The following is a 24,337-nucleotide window of genomic DNA, read 5'->3' on the forward strand; positions in this document are numbered from 1 at the left end:
TGAAGGAAGTAGTTTAAACCGTAGATGCTTTTAAAGCAGGGGTTTTGGTGGCGGTATTAATTCCGCTGGCATTAATCCGCAGAGGTGAGTCAGTCATAACGGACGGCTGCTATCATCCACTTGCTGATTTACTCTTAGGAGTCAACGTTACTACGGAGTCCTGGTGCTGCACTGGTGAAAAAAAGCTGAGGCAGTTCCTCCTTGTGCTTGGTTATGTACAGGTACAACAGGACTTGCTCCCAAAATACCTAATCTAAACAGGGCAGGGACAGGTAAAGTGGGGAGATGGGTAGGAAAGGTCTCATCCGTGGGGTGGGACCTGTTGGTGCCCAGTCCTGGAGCCAGGGGACGATGCTTGTCATTTCCCACAGGGATGCTGCAGCTCTTGAGGTTTGCAAACCTCAAGCTGAGTAGTTGCTGCACACAGGAAAAATAAGAAGAGCGGGGAAACTGCTGGCTGAGCAGGCCACACCGAAAGGGTTCCTTTGGAAAAAGAATAAAGCTGCAGGTGTATATATTTATTTTTAGAGAAGGTGTTTTTCCTAGAATTTGTATTATTGCAGCAGAAACACAGAGGGGAGGAGAAAAGGTTTCCTTTTTTTTTTTTCCCCCCAATACCCTCTGCTATTCTAAAATGGGGTAGAGGCAGAAGAGTATTTTTACAGCCCATTTCATATCTCAGTTGTGTTTATCGCTGTAGATGGCCAGGGACCAGAGACACGTGTCACGCTGACTGCCAGCATTGTCAGAGCACGCTGCACACCACGCTGCACGTGGTACCAGCTGCCCTGAGCCACCGTCTTCACATATTCCTGAGAGGAAGAAGAACCACAATATCCTATCGATATTTTGCTCCCAGACAGTCTCAGCCTACACGAACATGTTTGTCTTAAACGCTGATATATTTTACTTTCCAAACAGCTTAGCGCAGATACACGGTCAGTTGTCGTAGCCCAGCCAATGGCATAAGTCATTAAGCTGTAACAACAGGTCATGCAACTGCCTCCTGAAATAAATGAAGCCTGTATTAATTAATTAAGCGGTGTTTGTGCAGGATATGATTTGCACGTGGCTTTTGCTGTGAGCAGCTCAGTAATCGTGTATGGCCCATCCATAACGACTTTGCCTTCCTCACCTGATTTCTACATAACGTATTTCCATCACTTTGGCACTGCTTGGGGTGTGTGTTTCAGGCAGGGAGAACCAGTTGCCTGCCCAGAATTGCTTGTGGTCTGGCAGCTGGAGCCTGTGTTGATCGGAGAAGCCCAGAGGCTGGAGGATGGGGGGCTCACGAGGCAGAGGAAGACGTGAAATGACTGCCTTCATCCTTGGCACGAGCCTCACCACCTTCAGAGCCACTCCTTAGGGACACGTCTGCGTCTGCGCCTCCTCTCCTCCCCAACCCCATATATTTCACTGGAGCTGCCCGAGAAGAACATTTCATTCCCTGCCTTTTCCCCCTCTCACTGCTCCTTTATTCCACACCTTTCTTGTGCAAAGCCTGTCTCGCATGTGAGCGCCTCTGGGGAGGGGAGACGAGCCCAAGGAAACAGCGGTGGGTTTGCTCTGCTGCTCCGTTGGCTGGGAGGTCTTGGTGGTGGCCAGCTCCCTCCTGCCCTTCTTTGCGCCCAGCCGCTGGCTTTCCCTGGCTGCTTGCCCTTGGAAGGGTCAGGAGATGCTGGTGGGGTCCCCAGCGCTTGTTTTCCTGAGCCACCCACGAGGCAGCTGGGCAGAGCCGAGGACAGAGCTTGGATGGTCATTTCAAATGTCGAAGCAGCTCTGCTTTTTCCTGCTCCAACTGCTCATTAGCAAGCTTCCGCCTTTCGGCAATTTCTAGCGGCGCTTTCAGTGATGTGCTGCCAAGATTTTAACAAGGGGCTCCCACAAACCTACCTCCTCCTCCTCCAGCTGCGACGAACCCCACTGCCCCGCAGAGGCCGATGCTCGGGGTGTGGAGGAGTGGAAGGCTGTGGAGAATGTTCCTTTGTGGGGGGGTCCTTCCTGTTTAAAGCTTTTTTTTAAAGCACTTTTTTTTTCCTTTTTTTTTTTTTTTCTGGTTTAATTTTCTGGTATGGGAGGAACATAGCACCTTGGAGCGAATGTTTCTGACTGCCCGGAGGTTGCTGTGGAGAGGCAGGACATAACACAGAAACCCTGAGCAAAATGCTTCCTTGCAGAGCTCTGGCTTCTCCTCCCTACGGCGAGGCCAGCCCCCGGTGACTGGTTTTATCTGGGCTGGGACAATCCGCTGCAAGCTGAAGAAGTGGCTTTCTCTAGGTGTTTTGGGGCCCCAAAAGGCAAGTTTTTCCACGGGAAGTTGTTGAGCCCACAAGTTTCTGGGTGCGATGAAGGCCACCTCGGCTTTCTGGCATTGATGGGCACAGGCAAGCTACCCCGATTTGCATCTGGTTTCCCAGAGGACCTCTGAGCTTGCGGGTACCTCGTGGGTCCAGGATGGGGCTGCACCACCCCCTCAGCTTCTCCCTTTGGTGAGCATCTCTCTCAGCTTCTCAAGTGGGAAGGAAGCGAAGCTCCAAGGAAAGCCCAACAGCTCGGTTACCAGGAGCTAAGGAAAAAAATCGAGATCAGAGCACGCAGAGGCGTTGTTAAATTTTTTTGCGAGGGTTGCAGCTTCCTCTGGTGCTCCAGAACCTGAAGGTGGAGGAATGGGAAAGCTCGTTTTCCACCTGTAAATACGAACTGGGTGCAAGAAGGTCAGCTGCATGATAGGTACCAAAATAGGAAAGTATGTGGCAGTCAAAAGCAGTCAACTAACTGCTGATTAATATGTCAATAGATAAGTCCATAGATTAACGATTAATAAAGAAGTTTTAAATACAGGCTGTTCTGGTAAACACAGCAGTGTCAACTGCACTGGATCCATGCAAGCAAATGGTATCTCCTGCACTTCTAAAATGTCAGTTTTCTAGTTTTTGTTAATTTTCTTCTATAATTAAAACCATTTTTTTATTAAAAAAAACTCTGGAAAAAAGGAAGGAAAAAATAAAGTGACAGCTACATTACAGCATTGTTAAACTGGACTCGAGCATCTTACAGGTCTGGCAGCTCTTACAGGACAGCGTGCCCTGACATCTACTCCATAGGTAATGGGCACCAGTGAGCCTTTCTGCAGCAGAGAGAGGGGGGAAAGAAAAAAAATTATTCAGTCATTTCAATCAATATTGGCTGCTTGCTGACATTAGACTTATTTTGAAAAAAACTGAATTTAGGATCTTTCATCGCTGCAATTTTTCCCAGACAGTGAAGTGCGAGCAAGCCATCAACCTTTCTCGATGGTGCGCAGGATGGGTTGGGGAGACAGAAACCGTCTTGGCGGGAGGAGGAAAAAGCTTAAATCTCCATTTTCTTATGCCACATCCCCATCAAACGCCTAGTTATGTTCCTGATAAAAAACCAGGGAGCTGCTGGACGCAGGGAGGATGTTTTCCCTCAGACCAGCCATGGGCAGATAAATCCTCTGAGGTCTGAAAAGCCTGGAGTAAATTAGATTAGAGGCTTTCCTCTAGACGGCGAGGGGTACGTTTGGTGATAGCGGGGGGGTGTCCCTGCGGCTCAGGAATGAACAACTGCGAGGAATATGTTTTTAAATGGTTTCCCAGCTGTAAGATGCACATAATTGTGGCTTTCCTTCATCTGGGAGACTTCAAGAGCGGATGGTTGATAAGGGTTCATACCAGCAAAGGCAGAAAAACACAAGCCATGGTATCTGGTTTCACTCTGTCCGTACCCACAGCATTAGATCTGATTTTGGCCCTCTCTCCCACCCCCCAGCCTGCATGTACACAATTATCTGAATTCCTTTCTCCGCTGCTTCCTCCCCTCTGAAGCCTTGCAGACTGGCCCTGCTGCCTTTTCCGCTGCTTGAGGGACAGCCGCGCACTGATGCATTCAGGCTCTCTCCTTCCCTGGCCCATGGAGGAATCTGTGCTGCAAGGACCGGCACTCCTCGGAGGGCAAGAAGCAACCCACGATGATGAGAATTTATTCCCCATCCCCATCTTTTTTAGCCTTTTCGTGGTGGGAAACGCCCTAAAAAAAATCAAGGGAATTTCTGCTATTTTAAAGTGCCGTTCCTTTGTGCCTCAGTTTCCCCTTTGTGCCTCACCTCTGCTGCTTGCCTCTGGCTGAGGTCCCCCAGCCTTTTCCCGCAGGGGAGGGTAGGTGCTTACCTGCTCGCAAAAGCTCCTGCTGCTGATAATATTTTTTTCCTAAAAGTTGCATTTTTGCACCATCCGAATCACAAAAGATGTTTTAAATTTCAAATATACGCTACCACCCATTTTGGCTCTGGGAACAGCGGACAACTCTGTAAGATAATTTGAGAACATCCCTTCGGTAGAGATCCAGCCAATGCCTGCAACGCAGAACAGCATATCCCGTCTTCCTTTGACTTTTGCTATAAAAATATCTGAGCATATATTAAACCATGCACAAACACAAACAAAATGTGCAGTTAGGGTATTCTCATCCTTAAACAGAACAGAGCCCCGTGTTTCCATAATCACACCTAAAGATTTGACGAATTCAGCTTAAATTCTCCGTGTGGGTTTTAGCCTTTTTCATACAAGTTATATGTAGAAATTTCAGCACGGGAACTGCAGAATTGAAAAGCATTTGAAAATTCCTCTGGGATCACTTTCTGATGTCCAGATTTTGCCTGACAGAGCAAAAGCGTCTCTGCAAACTCTAGAAGCAGGCGGAGGTGCCTTCAGCTACGGAGCAATTGCTCTGGTTTCGGGTGAGGCAGGCAGAGGCAGGACAGCATCATGGGGAGAGCATCCATTGCAGGAGGGCTCGGTGGGGTTTGAGGGCATGGCAGGAGAGAGGCAAGGCTGCACGCACACACGGGCTGCGTTTGGGTGTACCTTGCTATGGGACACCATGTACTTCTTCAGGCAGGAGGGAGGCCACAGGCATCCCACCTCTCAGGGTTAAGGGGCCACGCTAGTTTGCTAAAGCTTGGCCCAGGCACTCTGCTGGGAATGCGTTTTATCTAATCGAGGTGTGAAATACCTGGTTTCATAGAATCAGAGAATCTTTAAGGTTGGAAAAGACCTCTAAGATCATCAAGTCCAACCACCATGTCTACTAAACCATGTCCCAGAGTGCCACGTCTACATGCTTTTTGAACACCTCCAGGGATGGTGACTCCACCACCTCTCTGGGCAGCCTGTTCCAATGCCTGACCACTCTTTCGGTGAAGAAATTTTTCCTAATGTCCAATCTCAACCTCCCCTGATGCAACTTGAGATCATTCCCTCTTGTCCTTTCTCCACTTACTTGGGAGAGGAGACCAACACCCACCTCACTATAACCTCCTTTCAGGTAGTTGTAGAATGCGATCAGGTCTCCCCTCAGCCTCCTCTTCGCCAGACTAAAAAACCCCAGTTCCCTCAGCTGCTCCTCATAAGAGGTTTGCTCGTGTACGTCCCAACCTGCTGGTCGTGAGTCGGGCTCCTGGCCGCCACCACCTTGCCTCCACTCTAGCACATCTCTGCTGCTTCACGGTGGCTGCAAGTTTGACGGCACCGCGATAAAAGCCAAGCCAAAATAACTCCCCGTGCTTCCTGCCTTAGGTCTGCTTCATATGGCTCACAGAAACACTCAGCCTGTGCATAGTTGGAAGGCAATTTTGGGAGGCTCAGAACTAGGTCAAAACAAACTTAATTTCCTCCAGGTCCAGGTGGGACGGTGCTTTGGAAGCCGGGCGATTTGCATTGCTGCCTTTCAGCTTTCCACCCGCTGCCGTCCCAGCTTCCAACACACAAGTCACGGAGAAGCCCTCAGCATTTTTGGAGCGTGGCTGTTTTCCACTCTCCCCGTGCTCCGAAACAGCTGGACCATTTTTGCCCAGGCTCCAGAAAACAAAAACAGCGACGAGAAAGAGGAATCACCGTTGGGCATGGAAAATTTTCAGCTCAAGCAGCATAACTTTCAGCAGGTTTTGAGCAGATAAAAAAAAAAAAAAAACAAACCACGGGATGCCTGAAGGCAAAGCGTACAAACCTGACCATGGATGTTAGGATTGATATTTGCCATATGCTTTTTAAATCAGTCATTCCCAAGGCAGCTTGGAGCGATGGTCCCCGGTTCACCAAGCTCAGGAATGAGCAAGGTTAAGGACTGAACTGAGGGTGTGTGGCAGCGAGCACATAAACCTAAAGCACCTCATCTAGGGACGTTGCCCGTGGTGGTGACAAGCCCTGCCAGGTTAGGTGATTGCTCCCAGCAAGATCCTCCTGGGCATCTCAGCTTCAAGCTGCCATGTAGGTCTTAACGGCAGCGAAATCCGAGGTTGAGTTGGGGCACAGGTGCTGGGGGAGAGCAGCACGGGATGCTCTCAGGAACCCAGGTCGCCTGCCACGGGCTGCATCCAGCCCACTCTCCCGCTAGCCAGGTGAGACAGGGCTCTCGTGGCCAGAAATAATCCAAATTCAGACTTTTTGGCCCAAGAGTCAAGACGCTGAAATTCATCCTCCCTTCCAGCTTGGCGTTTCCTAATCTCAAAAAGAACAACTCGATTTCTGGAGCTGCTTGCTTCGGCATTTCAAAAAATCTCGCCGCCAGCCCGTGCTGACCTTTTCTCTCCGAAGAAGGCACGGGGGCCGACACGTGCGCCCCTGAGTCACGTTTTACATTGTTCCCTGTTGTTTTTCCCTGTCCCCGACCACTGCGTGCCTACGGGGCAGGACGCAAGCAGCACTGGTGCAAGCGGGCGGGCGTACCGGGGGTATGACATAATGCAATACCCGAACTAGCCGCATTTATTTACTTTGAAAAAAATATTAAGGGCAGCTGCTACTTAGCGCCGACTGAAACATTTTATTGATTTTTCTAAAGCGGGAGCATCCCCTTTTGTGTTGTAACCCAGCATTGCTTGAACCTGGTGGTTGGACTATTCCAGAATAACTCATCTACAGCACATTTTCCTCCTCTTGATAAATGTGTAGAGGCTGTCTGGCCCTGAAGGTACACACCTGGGTAACAACCAGAGAGGTTGCTTGCTCGGCCCCGTCTTGCTTAGGCGTTATTTCCAAGCAAATCCGACTCAACAGGGGACTTCTCCTTCCTGTAATGCCCCCGTAACATCTTACCAGCCATTCCGCAGCACCTAGCACAATAAAGCCTTAATTATCAGCCAGGACTAGTGATAGCCGGAGTAGGCTTTTGCGGTATATCTCCCTGTATTTAACCCTTCTGGTTATTCTCATTTTGGAATGATAAATTTTGAGACGGTGGCGATGACGATCTCCAGCTGAGTTTGTTCGGTGCTTTCTTGTGGGCCGGTTTTAATGTTTGCTTCCTCGGTGCGTGTTTGTTTCCCAGGGAGGAAGATCGCAGAGCTTTTTTGTCACCCGTGCCCGGCAATGCTGCCTGCTCTGCTTGTGTCTTACCCCCTCACCCCGTGCAGCCCTGCTGCTCGCCAGCCCATTGGAGCAATGCCGCTCCAAACCTCCACAGCCTGCAAAAAAAGCAGCCTTTGAAGCTCACATCCCATTAAAATGAATGTTGTGGGGATGCTTAAAGAGCAGGCGCAATCTGGGGAAGGAGACTTCAAAGGAGGCAAAACATGGCAGCAGGGACTGTGCCGGGGCAGTGGGGCAGCTGTCTGGGACCGGCAGGCACACATGGGGTCGGTGAGGAGCGTGCCCACCGGTGCCACTTATAAGAAATTTGTTATTGCAATTCAAACTCCTTTCAGCAAGGATGTTCGGTCAGAAACCACATCCACTCCGGAGGCACCCGAAGGTAGCAATGTCAGCCCACAGGCAGCGTGCCTGCACCAACCCACCAAGCGGGGCTGGGGTCTCCGCTTTAACCCATGCTGGTTTTTACTTCCCCAGGCTGAAGGGGAAGGGCGGGAGGAAACAGTCTATAAAATTCTCGGCCACTGCTGAAATCAGTACCAGCTGGCGCAGGGCGAGCAGCTGGTGTGCGCTGCGCTACACCGCCGCTCGCACCCGTCATCGCCCTGCTCGCTGCTGGACCCCAGCCCCAAAGACAAGGCAAGAAGGTGGGCTGGCGCCTTCCTGGCAGGGATTCTGGCTAGCCAAAGCCCATGCGCAGGGAGAGAGGCTGGGCCCCGGGCGCAGAACCATTTTTTTACATTCCCAACTTTAAGAGAAGTTGCAAAAGCATCCTTTAAAAAGAAACAAAACCAAAACCGAAACAAAAAACTCAAATTATTTTGCTGCATTTCCTATTTCATTTGCACTCTTGGACATGTTATGGAAATTATTTCAATCCCTTTGCAACCAAACTCACCCTAATTCTCCATAAGCAAGGATTTCAGGGACCTGTTTCAAAATTTCCTGCAACCAGGGCTGTGCTCTTGTCTCCACCTTACATAACGCCTGCAGCTCTCAGCTGTCGTGGTTTCCGTGCTGTGCTCTTGGGCTGGGAATGCAAGGGAAAAAATAGAGCAGCAAGCCCTCAGTTCACTGCACGGTGCAAAGTGCATCGGGTCTGCGATACAGCAGTGTTTAACAACTATACGCTGTGCAACAAGCTACAGGATAAGAGAAATGCTTGGAAACTATGTTCAGCAGAGAGCTTCACCATGTGTCACCTCCCAGTCCAGGTATTATGATCGTGTATTGTTATAATATAGTCTTGTGCCCTTCAGCTATACCTTGAGAATCATAAGTGCCTTACGGGCACCGGTTGATTAAATCCCACATGTGCTGTAAGAAAGGAATTTCCCAACCAGGGAAACCGAGGCACATGAGAACAATTACATAGCAAACCTGTGCATGAGCTGGGATTAAACCTAAGCTCTGCAAGGTCCTGCTGTGCTACCACACCAGCTTAGTGCCAGGAAGAAACTCTGCCTCCTCCCTGTGACATCCGCTATGGGCATTGCTGCTTCTTTTAAGAATAAGTCCTATAGATCCATACCTCATCATCCAGCTGCCGTGGGAAACCCGCAGCCGTTCCTGCAGGAACGCATGAGGAACCCTCCGTGGGAGCGGACCTGAGGAGTGCCGCAGGAGTAGCTGCCAGTGGAGCGCCTTGGCAGGCTTTGACGAATGCCTTGCTGAGCCCCTTGGGGATTAAAGGGTCATCAACATGAAGCTCGGACCTTGGGGGGGGGGGTCCATTAAAGCACAAAATCATTATGGAAAAGCTCTCTATAATTGAACAGGGGATGGAGCCAGAAGGGCCCCAGTGACTCATTTTATAGCTCCTGAAGACAAGCGGGGCCGTGCTTCCCCTTTTGGTGCATGCTGTTTTAGGGGGGGTCAGAGCCAGCCCTTCTGGGGTACCAGGCACAAGAAACTGGGATACTTCAAGATGGGCTCTCCAGAAACGAGGGGCAGGAGCAGGCAGCCACCACCACGGGTCTGGCTGTGTGCTGCGGCAGCACTGGGTAGGAGAGGAGGAAAGCCCAACCCGCAGGGTTTTTGGGGTGTTATCCCTCTTCCTCAGCCAGGAGATGACCCTCGTCCCCCCGGCAAGATTCAGACCACAGCGAGCAAGGCCCAGGTTTCCAACAAGAGGTTCACAAACTAGATTCAGAGTATAATTTCTCCACTATACGTAGCACTCTTAAACAGAGAGGCCACTGAAGTCTCCTCACCTTATTAAGCTCCGCGTGGGATGCTGTCAGGTTTTTAGCACAGTACTCTTCTATTTGAGTGACCTGGAGGGGGCAACTGAAGAGGAACAGGTTGGGTGCAGCCATCACACATCTCATTGCTTCTCTGCCTGCAGTGGACATGTTTCCACACATCCCACCACCAAAACATGTCCCTCACGCAATGAGCAGATGCCCACCTCCTCCCATTACCTGTGTTTTCAAAATTGCTACTAAGAGCCAGATTTTCAAAAGCAGTCAGCATCCAACATCCCAAAGATCCAGAGAAGAAGAAATGCAGGGAGTGGGTCAGGGCAGCGTTTCTCATCTTGTCCTCTTCTTTCCTTCTCTCGTGCTGACAGATTGGGTCTGGGAATGAGGGGGTTTTACTCTTTGATGTGGATCTTACATAGAATATGTGGCAAGAACAACCAGCAAAATGTTACACAACATGAACTGAAACACAAATACACATCAAGATGGGGAGAATAACCCCTTTGTGGCCAGGTATAGCAGCTTCCTTTGAGTGACCTCTGTATCTGGTCAAAATCTTGCTCCATTGGCTGAGATAGGCTGCTTTAACGTGCAGTGGGCAATCACAGAAAATAAAAGTGGAAATAGCCTACCACATCATCCAGTCCTACCAGGCACTGGCCAAGTGATGTCTGAACAGCAGCCACATCTGCCCACCATGACCCCGGCACATGGGATAGGAAAGGACGGATTAATCCCTGGGAGCATGGGGGATGACCTGGCAGAGCAGTGCCAGAGCTGTGGGGCACAGCAGTGCTGCTGTCCGATGGGTAGGAGCTCGCTCGTTCATCTCAACCTAACGGGGAAGCCAAAACACCCTGTTAGCACTGAGCTGCTGTGAAATTCCCATTTTTCCAGTTGGCCGGAGCCAAAAGAGCTGCTGGAAACCAGCAAAGACCAGTGGAAATGAGATCCCGCACTGCAGCAGCAGCAGCCAGAGCAGCGCATCTCACCCAGGGTTAAAGACATCGGGGCTTGCGAATCGCCAGCTTTGCTCTAAGAGCAGCTTTGCGCCGACCTCTCCAGTTTTGGGTGGCATTTAAAAAAAAAATCAGTGGAAATAGATCAGCCTGGTATTACTTTCTACTCACTTTCATGTTGTTTTACAGGACTGACGGGTTCAGAGAAGAGCAGGACATTTGGCAGTGAGCATCCTCCATCCCTTGCTGGAGAAAATAATTTAAAAAAAAAAAAAAAAAGAAACTGAGCTTGAAGGTTACCCCAGGCTCAAACAGAAAAATCTCTCCACCATATCTTCCTCCTCCCTGTATTTTATTTTCCTTTCCTGAGTCCCTCCCCAGCCAGGGCTGCGGCAACGCCAGCATTAGGAAAGAGCCAGCCTGTCATCGGTCAGACGTGCGCACACACAAACCGCCGCCGCTCGCGCACACCAAGCAGTTAAGCTTTCCTAAGTGGTCCTGGGCAGCCTGTCAAGTCCTGAGCTCGTCTGCAGAATGTGGTTGTAATTAGATAATTAATAACTTTGAGAAGGAAAGGAAAGGAAATAAGCTAAATGGAAGCTTTCCTTAGTGGGAGGAAATAATTATATCTGCTTTTTGATATATGAGCTGAGGTGGCTTTCTGAAGGCAGAAAAAGCATCTTGCCTGCAAAGCCATCCCTCCCCCAAGTTAGAGGGGCTCTCCCGTGGGCACTGCTGGGTCACAGAGTTTGTCCCACCAGCCCTCAAACAAGCAGCCGTGGGTTGCTGCAGATTGGAACAAACCCCGCAGGTAACAGGGCTCCCCGATGTGTTGCCCCATCTTGTCATGTCCAGATGAACTGGGCAGAGGAGAGACGATACGCGGGGGTGGGTCACCAGGAACTGCATGGAAAACAGGGGTTTAGCACAACATCCCTCGGGGCCGGAGATGCTGCTGTCAGCACATGGACTTTTTGATGGCTGCATCGCTCCTGCCTGTGGATTTACCATTACAGTACAATGAAAAACAGGCTGTGACATTACCAGACTCTGAACTTAGGCTATACATCCAAAAGTCAAAAGAACTGTTAAGTTTAGGTTGATTTTTTTTTTTTTTGGTTGGTTTTATATGTGCTTAGATATTGCATAAACATATTACCCCAGAATGGAAGGAATACGTATTAATTTCCAGTGGGGTTTGCCTGATTTTGCAGGAGGAGCTGAGAGTTGCTGTGGGTGGGGTTTCTAAAGCCCATCTTGGGCACCTGAGCATCCGATCCCCCCGTTTCGCTTGCTTACGAGGCATTGAGGGCTGCTCCTGGTGCGTTGGATCTCGCCTAGCTGCTGGATTGACTCTGTGCCCCTGTGCTGCTGGGACTAGGGGCAGGTTTCAACACGTGGTTCTGGGTGTTCATGAACCACAGCCTTGATTTGTAGGGGAAAAGAACTCATGAGACAATACATCTCAGAAAGATGTCCTGTATTCGGTGTATTTATTTTTACTTTTCTCTCTTCTTTTTTTTTTTTTTTCTCTTCTCTTCTCTCCAGACTGTCCAGTGTCTGAGGCTGAAGTGGAATTGGGATGTCTCCAAGTTTGTAGCTTCTGAAACCTTAACGACCTCAAGTAAACTGGTCCAAAAGACCCCTCTTGACCTCCCTCGCTCTGAACTCTTGCGGAGCACTTAGACTGAGCAGAAAACAGCACCAAAGCTAACGGTCTGAAATTTTGCAACATCTCTCCCCAAGCGACTGACCAAAGAGAAATGAGAAGCAACATTCCTGGTTGTTCGTTGTTGTTGGGTTTTTGTGTGTGTCTTGTCTGTGTGTTTGGTTTTATTTCTTTTTTCTTTTCTTTTCTTTTTTTTTTCTGAAAAATCTTAATTCAGGAATACATTTATGAGAAATCTTTGGGTTCGAATTTTACTTCCCCTTAGCTGTATTCTTTCTGGGGTGTTTGGGGGGGGTGTTTGTCTGTTTTTTTTTAAAATTCAAAGCCTGATTTCTTGTACAGTAATGTCAAAACTGGACCAAGGCTCTCAGAAAAAAAAAAAAAAAAAAAAGAAAAAAGCCCACCATGTCCCCAGCTCCCTGCATGATTTGTTTCAAGTACAGCCTGGATTACAGAGTGCCCTCCACACTCTACCGCCTCTTCCTTATTGCTCCATGATTTGCTACCGCTCCCCTCTCCCCCCCTTTTTTTTTTTCATTTTCTGTTCCAGTGTATATGTTGCTTATTTGTTTTATTTATTGAGATATTTTTAACGAGCTAAGAGACTGCAATGTCGCTGTGTATACTGCTTCTCTTGCCAATAAAAATAAAGATGTCATGCAGCTACTGGAGGTACGAGATTTACGTTCTTCACTCTACAGCTGCTTTGTTGCACCCCGCAATGTTTTGAGACTCACCGATTTGGCTAAAATCTGTTTCCCAGGTGATGGGGTGCAGAAGGTATGAGCATCACCTGCCGGGGCTGATGTCTGCCTTGCATATTGTGCCCAGAGGAGATGCATAACCCACATTTCTATAGCTGCACTGTAGAAATGGTCACCCGGAGTCTCTGACCTGCTCCTCCATCCCACTTACCTTCCACCCTGTGAGCAACCACTGCTCGGCTTTGCTGGTGCTCGCCAACCGTCCTCCACCGCCTCGCAGAGCCCCGTCGGTCATACACGTGCTGAAGCCAGGTTTCAATTTCCAGGTCATAAATAACATGTTTAAAAAGAATTCATTCTGGGGAAAAAAAAAAAATCCTTTACAAAATAATCGCAGTGTATCTGGAAACATGGGGCTAAACTATCCCAAATGACTTTTTGTTCTCACACCCATTCCCTGCCGGATTAAGAACGACGCTGGTTAGCTTGAGAGCATCTGGGCTGCAACACCGAGGTGATGCAGAGACACTGATGAAAGGGCAGGTCTCTGGCAAAGGCGCTTTGGGAGCCTCAGCGTTTGTTGTTGGGATTATCAACTCAGCTTTGCAAAGCAAGAGGCAAAACAGATCTTTGTGAGAAAGATCTGCTCAGAAACTGGCAGGGAGTGAAGTTCTTGGGAGGGCGGAAGAAAAGATGGTGAAGGATAATTGATTATGGGGGAACAAAAAAAAAAAAAAGCAACTCTGTGGCGTCTAGAGCCATTAAAAAATAAATCATGTCATTCCATCTACACCGGCTTCAGAGAAAAAACATTTTAACATGCCAAATCAAGAACATGCATGTGTGTATCAGATGCATTAATTGCCTGATAGGTTTCAGAGCTTGAACCTCAAATGTTTATTTTAAAACAAGCACAGTTGCATAGAGTAAAAGACATCCAATCCATTAGAAGCTCTTACTTTCTTAAAAATAAATGACATCTCAGTCTGGGCTTTTGGTACCAGCAGAGCCAAAAATGCCATTTAAGAAGGTGAATTTAACAGCTGTCATGCGATGCAGCATGTCATGCAACAAATGGAATATTTTTTCCCCCAGGGGTGTGCGTGTTTGTGTGTTAGTTTCTGCAATTTCCCGAATATTTGACGATGCTCCAGATTGCGCCAAACTGATTTTACCACAAGGACCGACATTTTCCAAGCACGGGCACCCAAATCTAACTTCAGCCTTATTAATGGCTCGTCAGAAAAGCCTGTTGTGCTGCCCTGCTCTCCCAGGACAGGACAGGACCAGGACCAGGACCAGGACCAGGACCAGGACCAGGAGGGGATGGCCAGACCTACCCAAGCCATAGGTCAGACGTGTGCAGCTGTAAGTGCCACCATAGATGCCATGTGCCTTGATGCTACAAAGGGTCAGGGCTGCTGAACCTCGTGCTCCAATGTCATGCATTTAAGGACCTGGCATGGTAGATCAAAGCATTTGATGTCTTCGCAAAGTGCACTACCAACTACTAGTGGAAATAAATACTCACAAGCACCAGTTGGTACCTTTTCTGTGAATTCTGCGGGTTAGCCAAGGCTCCTGTGGGTGATCGGCCTTGGAGAGGTAAATTTGGAGCCCAAAGATATGATGCAACTTTTTTTTTTTTTCAGGCGGAAAATGTAGTAACTGTAAAAGCTGAGCAGGCCAGTCAGAAAACAATCATGCCACGGGGCTTGGATGAGTGGTTTCAGTTCCCGAGGGGAGAACTGAACTGAGACTATCGAATGCTCAAAAAAGTCTTGACGATTTGAGAGCTGTAAACTCTTCGGATAACAGATTTTTAACAGAAAACACACTTGAATTGATGAATAGAGACACACGCCTTTCAATCAGCTGCTGAAAAGGCTTTTCATTTGGGATGGGTTCATCTCGCATGAGCTGCAGCCCACAGCCAGCAACGTGGGTCAGCTAGGAGCAAGAGGTAAAACCCAGATACTAAAACTGCAGCTGTGTTGTCGTGCACAGGACATCACAGATATATTTGCTTTTCTTTTTCATACATAGGAGGTTTTTTTTTTCAATAACGTTTCTCACACCATTCACCCCAGTTCCCAAGGTGACTCAGTTTGTCCTTCCCAAGCCCATCCCTGCACGAAACCGCAGGGGTCCTGTGAGAGACGGAGAGATGTGCCCGAGGGCAGGGACAGACTCTCTTGTGCAAAAGAGGATGAAAACAAAAATCCCTTAATGCAGCAAGCTCAGCCGCAGACAATAGCTCCTGACAACAGGGTTGCTCCTTCGTGGCAGCACGCATGAATGTGCGGAGCCTGGCTAAATATTGGTCCTGGGCTGTTTGGTCTCTGTGCACATGAAAGGCTACAGAAAGGACCCAGCGCATCCTATCTTGTGCAGGGGTCCAGCTAACAGCAAAGCAAAATATTCACTGGAAAGAAGCCAAGTGCTGAGGTGGTGATGTAAAGCGTACTGATTGTTTTTTTTTAAAGGTGGTTTGGTTTTTTTTACTCAATCTCAGCTCAGCTAAGCACTGCCAAACCCAACCCCATTTTCAAAAGGGGGGAAAAAGTCTTCAGCTGCCACTCGCATGTTCAGCTAGAGTCTTTGATATAGACCAAATGAAAAAATAATAAATAAAATGCCAACAAACAAATCCAAACCCCAAGTCTCACCCCTTGGGATCTCTTTTCTCCCTGGCCTCCCCCAAGGTCACCCCATTTTCACACAACCGGGGAACACTGACAGCAAGGAAGGATCGGGAAAGGGGGGAGCACTGACAATTTTTCCCAGGGATGCTTGTAAACTTGGAGTCCTCGCTTGGCTGGGACCACCCAGGCACCGTTTCTGGGATAGTGAATTCACTCCCCCTGAAAGAATGACAGCAAAAAGAGGTCTATGTTGGCTAGCATCGTCTCAGCACTGAGACCTGGGCTTGCGTCCCACCCAAACCTGGGAGAGAAGGGAGACCCAGAGCCTTCCGGGGCACCCATATGCAGTCAACTGTATGATCAGGATAATGATAAATCTATTTACTGCAGTTATGAAGTGGCCTTTATCAGGGTTAAACATAAAGATAAAAATTGTACCCAGAAATCACAAGTGACGTGAAAGTGCTGTTGCCTGACATTTTTGCTGAAGCTAGTCTCACATGTCACCTGGCCAGGCTTGAGGAACAAAGCATTGCAAGTGGTTGTCCCCCATACAGCACATCACTTGTATGGATGTGGCCTCCATCTGTTCTGCCTAGCTTTGCTCACAGCATTGGCCAGAAATCACAGAATCCCAGACTGGTTTGGGTTGGAAGGGACCTTAAAGCCCATTTTGTTCCAACCCTCTGCCATGGGCAGGGACACCCTCCACTAGCCCAGGTTGCCCAAAGCCCCATCCAACCTGGCCTTGAACACTGCCAGGGAGCCAGGGGCAGCCACAGCTTCTCTGGGCACCCTGTGCCAGGGCCTCAGCACCCTCACAGGGAAGGATTTCTGCCTCACATCCCATCTCCATCTCCCCTCCTGCAGCTTCAGGCCATTCCCCCTTGTCCTGTCACTCCCTGCCCTTGTCACCAATCCCTCTCCAGCTTTCCTGTAGCCCCTTCAGGGACTGGAAGGTGCTCTAAGGTCTCCCTGGAGCCTTCTCTTCTCCAGGCTGAACAATCCCAACTCTCTCAGCCTGTCTCCATAGGACAGGTGCTCCAGCCCTCAGGTATTTTAAATAAGGGCTCTGTTCATTGCTGGATTCAACCAAACATGGATCTCAAAACCCACAAATGACTTCTGGGTGCTTGGACTTTGGAGATCCCTTTCGAAGTGCTCACTGAGAGGAGAGATTGCAATTACTGACACCAAGAAGTAATGCTCACCACCCCAAGACAGCTTCACCAGTGTTTCCCTGGGACTCCGTGTTGAGCCTCATCTGGCTGGCCAACATGCGCAGTGGTTTGGGAGGATCAGACCCTTCCCGTGGAGCCTTCCTCCATCTTCTTCAGGCAGACAAAACCTCTTCCAGCAGCTGCTTCAGCAGCAGATGGACTGCTGGAAGCCACTAAAGGCAAAGGGAGAGGCCAAGCCCAGCAGAAGACCCTCTTCCACAACCCATCCCTTCATCGCTCAGGCATGGTCTCTTCACAACGCATTAAAAATCATGAGTTTATGTCTCATCTTTAACCCTTTCTCCCAGTTCTAGCACCAAATCAATAGCCAGAAACTGGTCACCTAAACCCCAATAAGAAGAAAACGCCATACATTACCAGCATTTCACCCATGTTTTAATGGAATAATTCAAGCTGATGTAGGCTTTCCAGCTGTATCTTGATGCTTTTTGTGGTCTCGATGCCATTCCACCCGCCTTTGTAGTCTCAGAATTTGTTTTGAGCGTGGTAAAGTGCACTCAGCCCTTTTATGATTTCCTGTCTTGTTTCAGAGCCCTGCACTGAACGACTTTAGTTGCCTCCTAAATCTTTTTCCAGAACTCTTCTGTCACTTTAAATATTGGCCAGCATTTTGTTAGCTTCAAGACTTTGAAATAATATCAAAGTAAACCTCAAAGGAAAATAACACAGTAAAGAGTAAGGTTGGAGCTTAATTCATATTTAAATAAAGATCTTTCACTTCAGCTTGGGTTACTGTGTAAAATGACTGGGAGCAAATGGAGCTTTTAAAGGCCTTATTCCCCCAGGGGTCTATTTTAAAATGATTGGTGAGCCTACCAGGCAGAGGAATAAAATTGCCTTCCCATGAAAAATTCCCTACCATTGGGAAGAAAAAAATTTGAAGTTCTCCAGAATCAAGATAGACTTTTTTTCTTCCTCCCCTCCTGAACTGTGACCCTGGACGACATTTACAAATGGCGCTCTCTCCCTGCGGGCGGACAGGAACGTTGTCAAAGCCTTTGCAGAAGGAGAGAAGGAGCTCAGGACTGATTTGCAAGTGCAAACGTGGCTTTTACTTTCTTTCTTTTTTTTTTTTTTTTTTTTTTTCTGTGGTGAAGCACACATTTTCTGAAATACCAACAGGAGATATCCCCCCTTTGCCCCTCCCAAAAAGTTTTCAGGAAAGAAAGAAGGAACTAGGGGCTGGTTTCCAACAAACCTCAGCACCTGACAGGGATTTGTACAAGGCAGTAAAGACAGATTTGCAAGCTGACTGCCCAGTGCGGGTACGTTTGCAAAAGCAGCCAAGCACACAGCTCTCCTTGACTTTATCTGGGGATCTCCTTTGAAATTCGCCTTTAAGCTTCATATCCTGCCGCAGCGTGGAGCAGAAGTGGTGATGGATTTAGCCTTCCACGTACCCTCTGCCTTTATTTCTTATTTCCTATTCAAGCCCCAGGAACAGTGGGCGGGAGGGACAGCTTTTGCTAACGCCAGCACCTCCAGATCTGCCAAAACCCGAAACAAAGACTGTGAGAAAAATATTTCTGCAGGAAGCATTTGCTGAAACATGATTCATTTTTTCAAGATAAGTCATATTTCCTCCAGCCAACACTTACAAAAGGGTTAGCCTTCTTTATCTGTACTCCAGCCTGGATGATGAATATGGACGGAGCATGTGCTTCCAGTTGAGCCTTTCCAATGTTGGCGTGCTTGCACCGCGCTCGACGGCATGGCACGCCAGCATAAATTTGCTCTCATGCGAAGGTAGCTTGAGGCTGGGGACTTGCACGGTTTGCTCTGAGTTTTTCCTTATTGTCAGTGGTGTGTCCCCTCCCCTGCACCAAGTCACACTGCTGAAAGGGACTCTCCCCCCCCCCACTCCCCAGCTTCATGCCACCACTTCAAGCAGCATTGTTTTCAACCCGGGTCTGACATCCCTGCCTCGGTCACTGTGGCTTTTTCACCAGCTACTAGAAACAATGGGCTCAGTGGGTCATTTGCAGTTCATCACGTCTTTGAGTTGTCCGGGTAGTTATTTGAAAAAACCATTCCTGCTTCGCACGTGGCCGCAAGATACATAATGAAATTTCCTAACATCCCTTATTTCAGAAACGTCTTTCAAGAGCGGCCTGCCAGACTGCAGCTTGCTTTCCCAAATTAGTGATCTGGTGGAAACTCAGCAGGAACTGGGCGAGGGACCAGCTGGCATGGTCCCGGCGATGTGCGAGACAGCGGCTTGCCGAGCGCTGTGGGAGGTGGGGACTCATGCCATGATCCCCCAGCCCGCCTGGGTCTGGCACCAAGGCTCAGCTCTGGCACCTGCACCACTGGTTTTTGACCCTGTCCCCTCTCCTTCCAACAGCCCTTTGCTTCCTCATGCATGGCATGAGGAGCTGGCCAAGCATCTTCTTCCTCCTCACCCCTCTGGGCACTAAGCAGTGGCTGGGGGCTGCGTGGGGCTCTCCAGCCAAGCAGCAAGCAGAGCAAGTCCTGGTGAGTGATGGACCCAAATTGCAGGGCATGGACCTCCTTGGGCACAGCCCCTTCCGCCACGCTGGTGTGGCTCATGCCAAAGCTGGCAGATCCCATCCATCCATGGGGCCAGCCACACATCTGCCACATCTAGCCATGAGCCTCGCACATGGCCAACCTTAGCCGCTCTTTAGCCACAACATCCATCCAAGATGAGACCTCTGACCTCCATATTTGCTCTGCTTTTTCTCCATCGCTTTCCCCTGGACACCTCTATACCGTCCCACTGGTTTCCACCAGACCACATTTCATCAGAGCTTCCTCTACACAACAGTGACAATCACAGCCAGTGCCTGTTCAGCCCCATGGCCACCACCCTGCCCCACCAATGCCACCTTCCCTCTGATGGACACGTGGCACCAGGCTGTAGTACCTGGTGGGCACTGATGCTCCTGGAGAGCATGAGGATGCCTGACCTCAGCCAGCTCCTTGCAGCTCGGTGGCAGTGATGCAACACAAGGAGTTGTGGTCTCCTGGTGGCGCCGTGCCATCCCAAGCCCCCCAGGTAGGATGTTAGGAGAGGGGACAGGAGAGCATAGATGCTGTTTGCTGCTCCACCCCAGAGAGGGGTGGATGTGGTTGTGCCTGCACTCAATTTTTAACATCTTGGCCATGAAGGGAAGCTAATTTCCTTCCAATTGATTTTCTTTCTGGGTTTGTTTGGTTTTTTTTTTTTTGGTCCCCAGGGATATATGAAGTCAGAGGAGTTGGCTGAAGAGATGTTTGCATGAGTTATTACCTGGCTCGCTCCCCTGCAGGCAGGTCTCCCTGCGACCTCTCGCTCAGCAACAACAGGGCTGTGTCATCGCCATCAGCTACATCCAGGCATCATGCCCCATGCCACCACCATACATCTCTGGGTACATTGCCACAGCTCGGGGCATCTGGTGGTCCATGTACCACTCGTGCTGGGGTTCGGGCTTGTGCTTTAGTCACCGGTTGCCACTACAGAGCATCCTTGTCTCCTCAGGGTGCAAGGACAAGCTCAGCTACCGGGCTTGCACCACCTAAAAGCCAGCAGAGAAATAAATATCCATCAAATCTTGAGTCCCAACCTTCATACAGTATGGCACTGGGATGGGGTGAGATTTGTCCCTTCTGGAGAAACAACACTGAGCACTACCTTCCACAGCCACAAAAAAGGAACTGCAAGAGCAAAAGGAGAGAGAGGTACAGAGGAAGAAGAGGATTAGCGTGCAGTGCAGAAAGGAAGGCAACGGAAGACCTGCCTGCTCTTATGGACCACACATGAATACATCAGTGTGGAGATGGGTCACTCATTCAGTCTTCAACCCAGATCCATTTTCTGTATATTGAGTGTTATAGCTTCATTCATGCTAAACTGTTGCTCTACACCAGGACTTCAGCACTGCCTTTGTAAGCCCATACTAGTTAATGCTGCATTAAAATAGAATTAAATCAACGATGCTGTGTTGGGTTTGCATGGCAAGGTTTTGGTAGCAGGGGTGGGGCTACAGGGGTGGCTTCTGTAAGAAGCTGCTAGAAGCTTCCCCTGTGTCTGATAGAGCCAATGCCAGCCGGCTCTAAGACGGGCCTGCCGCTGGCCAAGGCCAAGCCAATCAGCACCTCTGTGATAACATATTTAAGAAGGAAAAAAACCAGAGAGAGCTTTTGCAGCCGGAGAGAGGAGTGAGAAGATGTAAGAAACTCTGCAGACACCAAGGTCAGTGCAGATGGAGGGGGAGGAGGTGCTCCAGGTGCCGGAGCAGAGATCCCCCTGCAGCCCGTGGTGAAGGCCATGGTGAGGCAGGCTGTCCCCCTGCAGCCCATGGAGGAAGGATGAGGGGGTGTAGAGATTCCACCTGCAGCCCGTGGAGGACCCCATGCCAGAGCAGGTGGAGGCACCTGAAGGAGGCTGTGGCCCACGGGAAGCCCACGCTGGAGCAAGCTCCTGGCAGGACCTGTGGACCCGTGGAGAGAGGACCCCATGCCAGAGCAGGTTTGCTGGCAGGACTTGTGACCCCGTGGGGGACCCACGCTGGAGCAGTCTGCTCCTGAAGGTCTGCACCCTGTGGGAGAGACCATGCTGGAGCAGTTCATGAAGGACTGTAGCCCGTGGGTGAGACTCATGTTGGAGAAGTTGGTGAATGACTGTCTCCCATGAGAGGGACTCCATGCTGGAGCAGGGGAACGATGAGAGGAGTCCTCCCCCTGAGGATGAAGAAGCAGCAGAAACAACGTGTGATGAACTGACCGTAACCCCCATTCCCCGTCCCCCTGTGCCGCTGGGGGGGGGTGGAGGTTGAAGCCGGGAGTAAAGTTGAGCCCAGGAAGATGGGAGGGGTGGGGGGAGGTGTTTTAAGAGTTGATTTTATTTCTCATTCCTCTACTCTGTTTTGCTTAGTAATAAATGAGATGAATTCCCTCTCTAAGTTTGGTCTGTTTTGCTCGTGACGATAATTAGTGAATGATCTCTCCCTGTCCTTAACCCACAAGCTTTTCTTTATACTTTTTCTCCCCTGTTTGGTGAACGAGGGGAGTGATAGAGTGGCTCTGGTGGGCACCTGGCCCCCAGCCAGGGTCGACCCACCACAGATGCCAACATTTTTGTTGCAAACACTGCAGGAGCAGTGTCTTCCCGCTAAAGGAGTGAGAGGATATTTTTATGTTATTAAAAACTGCTCTTTCCTGCCAGCTCTTTGCAAGAAATTCCTCAAAATGTCCATGAGAAGTGCAGAGTTCTCACTCTGCACACCTCTGCAACCACGTGGGACCGAAACCCTCAGTGGATGTGTCCCTACCCTAACCTCCAGCTCCTGTCCCGTGCGACGTGGTGCACGGGGTCTCCTCTGCCTACATCCCCCACATCCCTGCGACGGATGAAGAGAGATTAGGTGAGAAAGAGCAGGACACAAAGCCAAAAGCTCTCTGAAAGGAGGCTGCAGCACACACATCCTACCCCTGCTAGGGGCAGGCCCTCAAGGCAGGATGGGGGGAGTCCAGCCCCAGCACCACAGCACAGCGTGGACTGGGAACAGCTACCTCTGGTACAGCTCTGCTGGGCTGTAATCAGATCTTACCCCGCTGAACTTCATGCTGTGACTTGTTTATACGACCAGACCCTTTCCCCTTCATTAGTATTGTGGTCAGGAGAAGCCAAAGGTCAGGCTTGAAGCCGGTGATTTCACTTCTAAACAAAACCATCGCCTTTCTCTACCTTGCTCCTCAAACAGTTTGGCTCATAAATTTTCATTTAGTACCACTGAGCTGACTGCCCCCGCCCCCAAACATTCTCTTTAACAAGAGGGATATTTCATTCCCCCAAACCAGAGGGCAGTTCCTTATTACCCCGAATTCCAAGCTATTGGGGAAGCTTTGGCCGGTATCCTGCCCCATGCTTCAATTCACAAAGTGCCAGTCAGGATTGCTAGAAAAATGAAGGTGGCAGAGATGTGAAACCTCATGGCTGTCTCTCACTGGGTCAGCAGTCCTGAAGCCCGGTTTTAATGGCTCTGCCACCCGTGTTCCGACAGCATCAGTGCCCCGTTTGACACACTGGGGGCTGGAAAATGCAAAACCAAACCCCATTGTCATAAATGCACGTGCTTGCTTCTCTTTGAAGAGAAAACAAGGAGAAAAAAAAAAAGCAGAAAATGCAGCTGGCTTTCAGGTTTGCTGCTTGCACTCGTTCATATCCTAGAGTCCAGCTAAAGCTTAGTGTCAAAGAGCAAACCAAACCACATGAGCCAAAGTGCAAAGCATCTGTGTTTCTCCTTGAGAAACTGCATGTCCTGGAGAGGAACGGCGCTTGCTGCAAAGCCCCTCTGCCCTCTGCTGCCACGGATGGCTCTGAGTCTCCCAAAAGATTCAGCCTTTCTATTGCTTTACAAATCCTGGACTCCCTTATTGCACTTTTTCAGAAATCTCAGCAGCGATGGTTCTTGGTGCTTGCTTCTCTAACAGTACCCTCCTGCTTTGAGGGAAGTTTCAGAGCTCAGCTGGCATGGGAAAAAAAAATTGGCTCCAGCCATGCAAGGAGGAGGTGGTTTAGATATTTTCAAAAGAGGTTAAGGGATATTGGGTGCTCAAATCCTGCTGAGAGCAAGGAGCTGCTTTTCACAGCTGCTTGTGAAAAGCCCACTGGGACAACCTGCCCCTTCCTGGAGCTGAATGCACTTTCTGCCCCGGAGCTGCAGTTTCACATCCCACAGTGGGGGGGGGCGGGTCACAGTTAAAAAACATGTTTGGTGGTTTCAGCTGGGTCTCAACTCCCATTGACCGCACTGAAACAGGACAGTTCAAAACCAGCAAGTGATTCCTGAGCTGCAGAGCCTCTGAAGTCTCGTGACAACTTCAGGCTAAGGGTGCACATCTTCCTGCGTCAACCTGGACCAAACTCTTGCGGATGACTGCTCAGCAGTTACTGCAATCCCTGTGCAGCCCAACATCTTTACTTATGCCCTGCTGAGGCATAATCAATGTGAACAACTGCCCATCACAACCAGTGATGACCTTGCTAATGACATTACATAGAATTCCACCCTCCCAACCAGGAGTAAATGTGCACGACTCCCACCCAGTGCAAGTGCTAGGGGTCATACCCAGCTCAGCCAGTTCTGCTTTTCCAGCCCAATCGGCCACGGCGGTTAAGGAAATTTTCTCCCGACTAGGTCATCTTCACCTCCCCAGCCTAGCTCAGCATGAAGGACAGTGCCTGTGGGTTGGTGCCATCATGTGGATACAGCTGCAATGGAGAGGAGGAGGAGAGGTGGGAGGAAGAACTCTGGGAAAAGGACAAATCTGGTGTTGTCCATGTCAGGGTCTAAGCCTGGTTTCCTCCTTGTGGTACTAATAGGCTTAGGTGGGACCACGCTGCTTCCTCCAGCAGTCTGAATGAATATAATAACAGCGAAAGCACGTCACCTGCACTGTACCTACCCTATGACATCTCCTGTGGCTGACAGCAGATCTGCAGAGGGAGTTTTCCCAGATGATGCTCTAATGAAAGCAGCAGCATTTGAGATTAAGATCTTTGCTGTGCTCAAAAGGCTC

General features: G+C 49.5%; 1 protein-coding gene across 3 annotated transcripts in view; it reads left to right on the forward strand.

The window, feature by feature from the left end:
• Positions 1 to 12,872, forward strand: part of TWIST2 (twist family bHLH transcription factor 2) — a 36,959-nt gene extending 24,087 nt beyond the window's left edge. The window contains exon 2 of one of the 3 annotated variants that reach the window (XM_054830182.1): positions 12,100 to 12,872. The gene's annotated coding sequence lies outside the window, so the exon portion shown is untranslated. Of the gene's footprint in view, positions 1 to 682; positions 1,059 to 12,099 lie in introns of those variants that run through there. The other 2 variants (XM_054830184.1, XM_054830183.1) reach the window with 2 other exon arrangements.
• Positions 12,873 to 24,337: the final 11,465 nt, after the last annotated feature.

Source organism: Grus americana, chromosome 6 (assembly GCF_028858705.1).
Source record: "Grus americana isolate bGruAme1 chromosome 6, bGruAme1.mat, whole genome shotgun sequence".
NCBI classification, from domain to species: Eukaryota; Metazoa; Chordata; class Aves; order Gruiformes; family Gruidae; genus Grus; species Grus americana.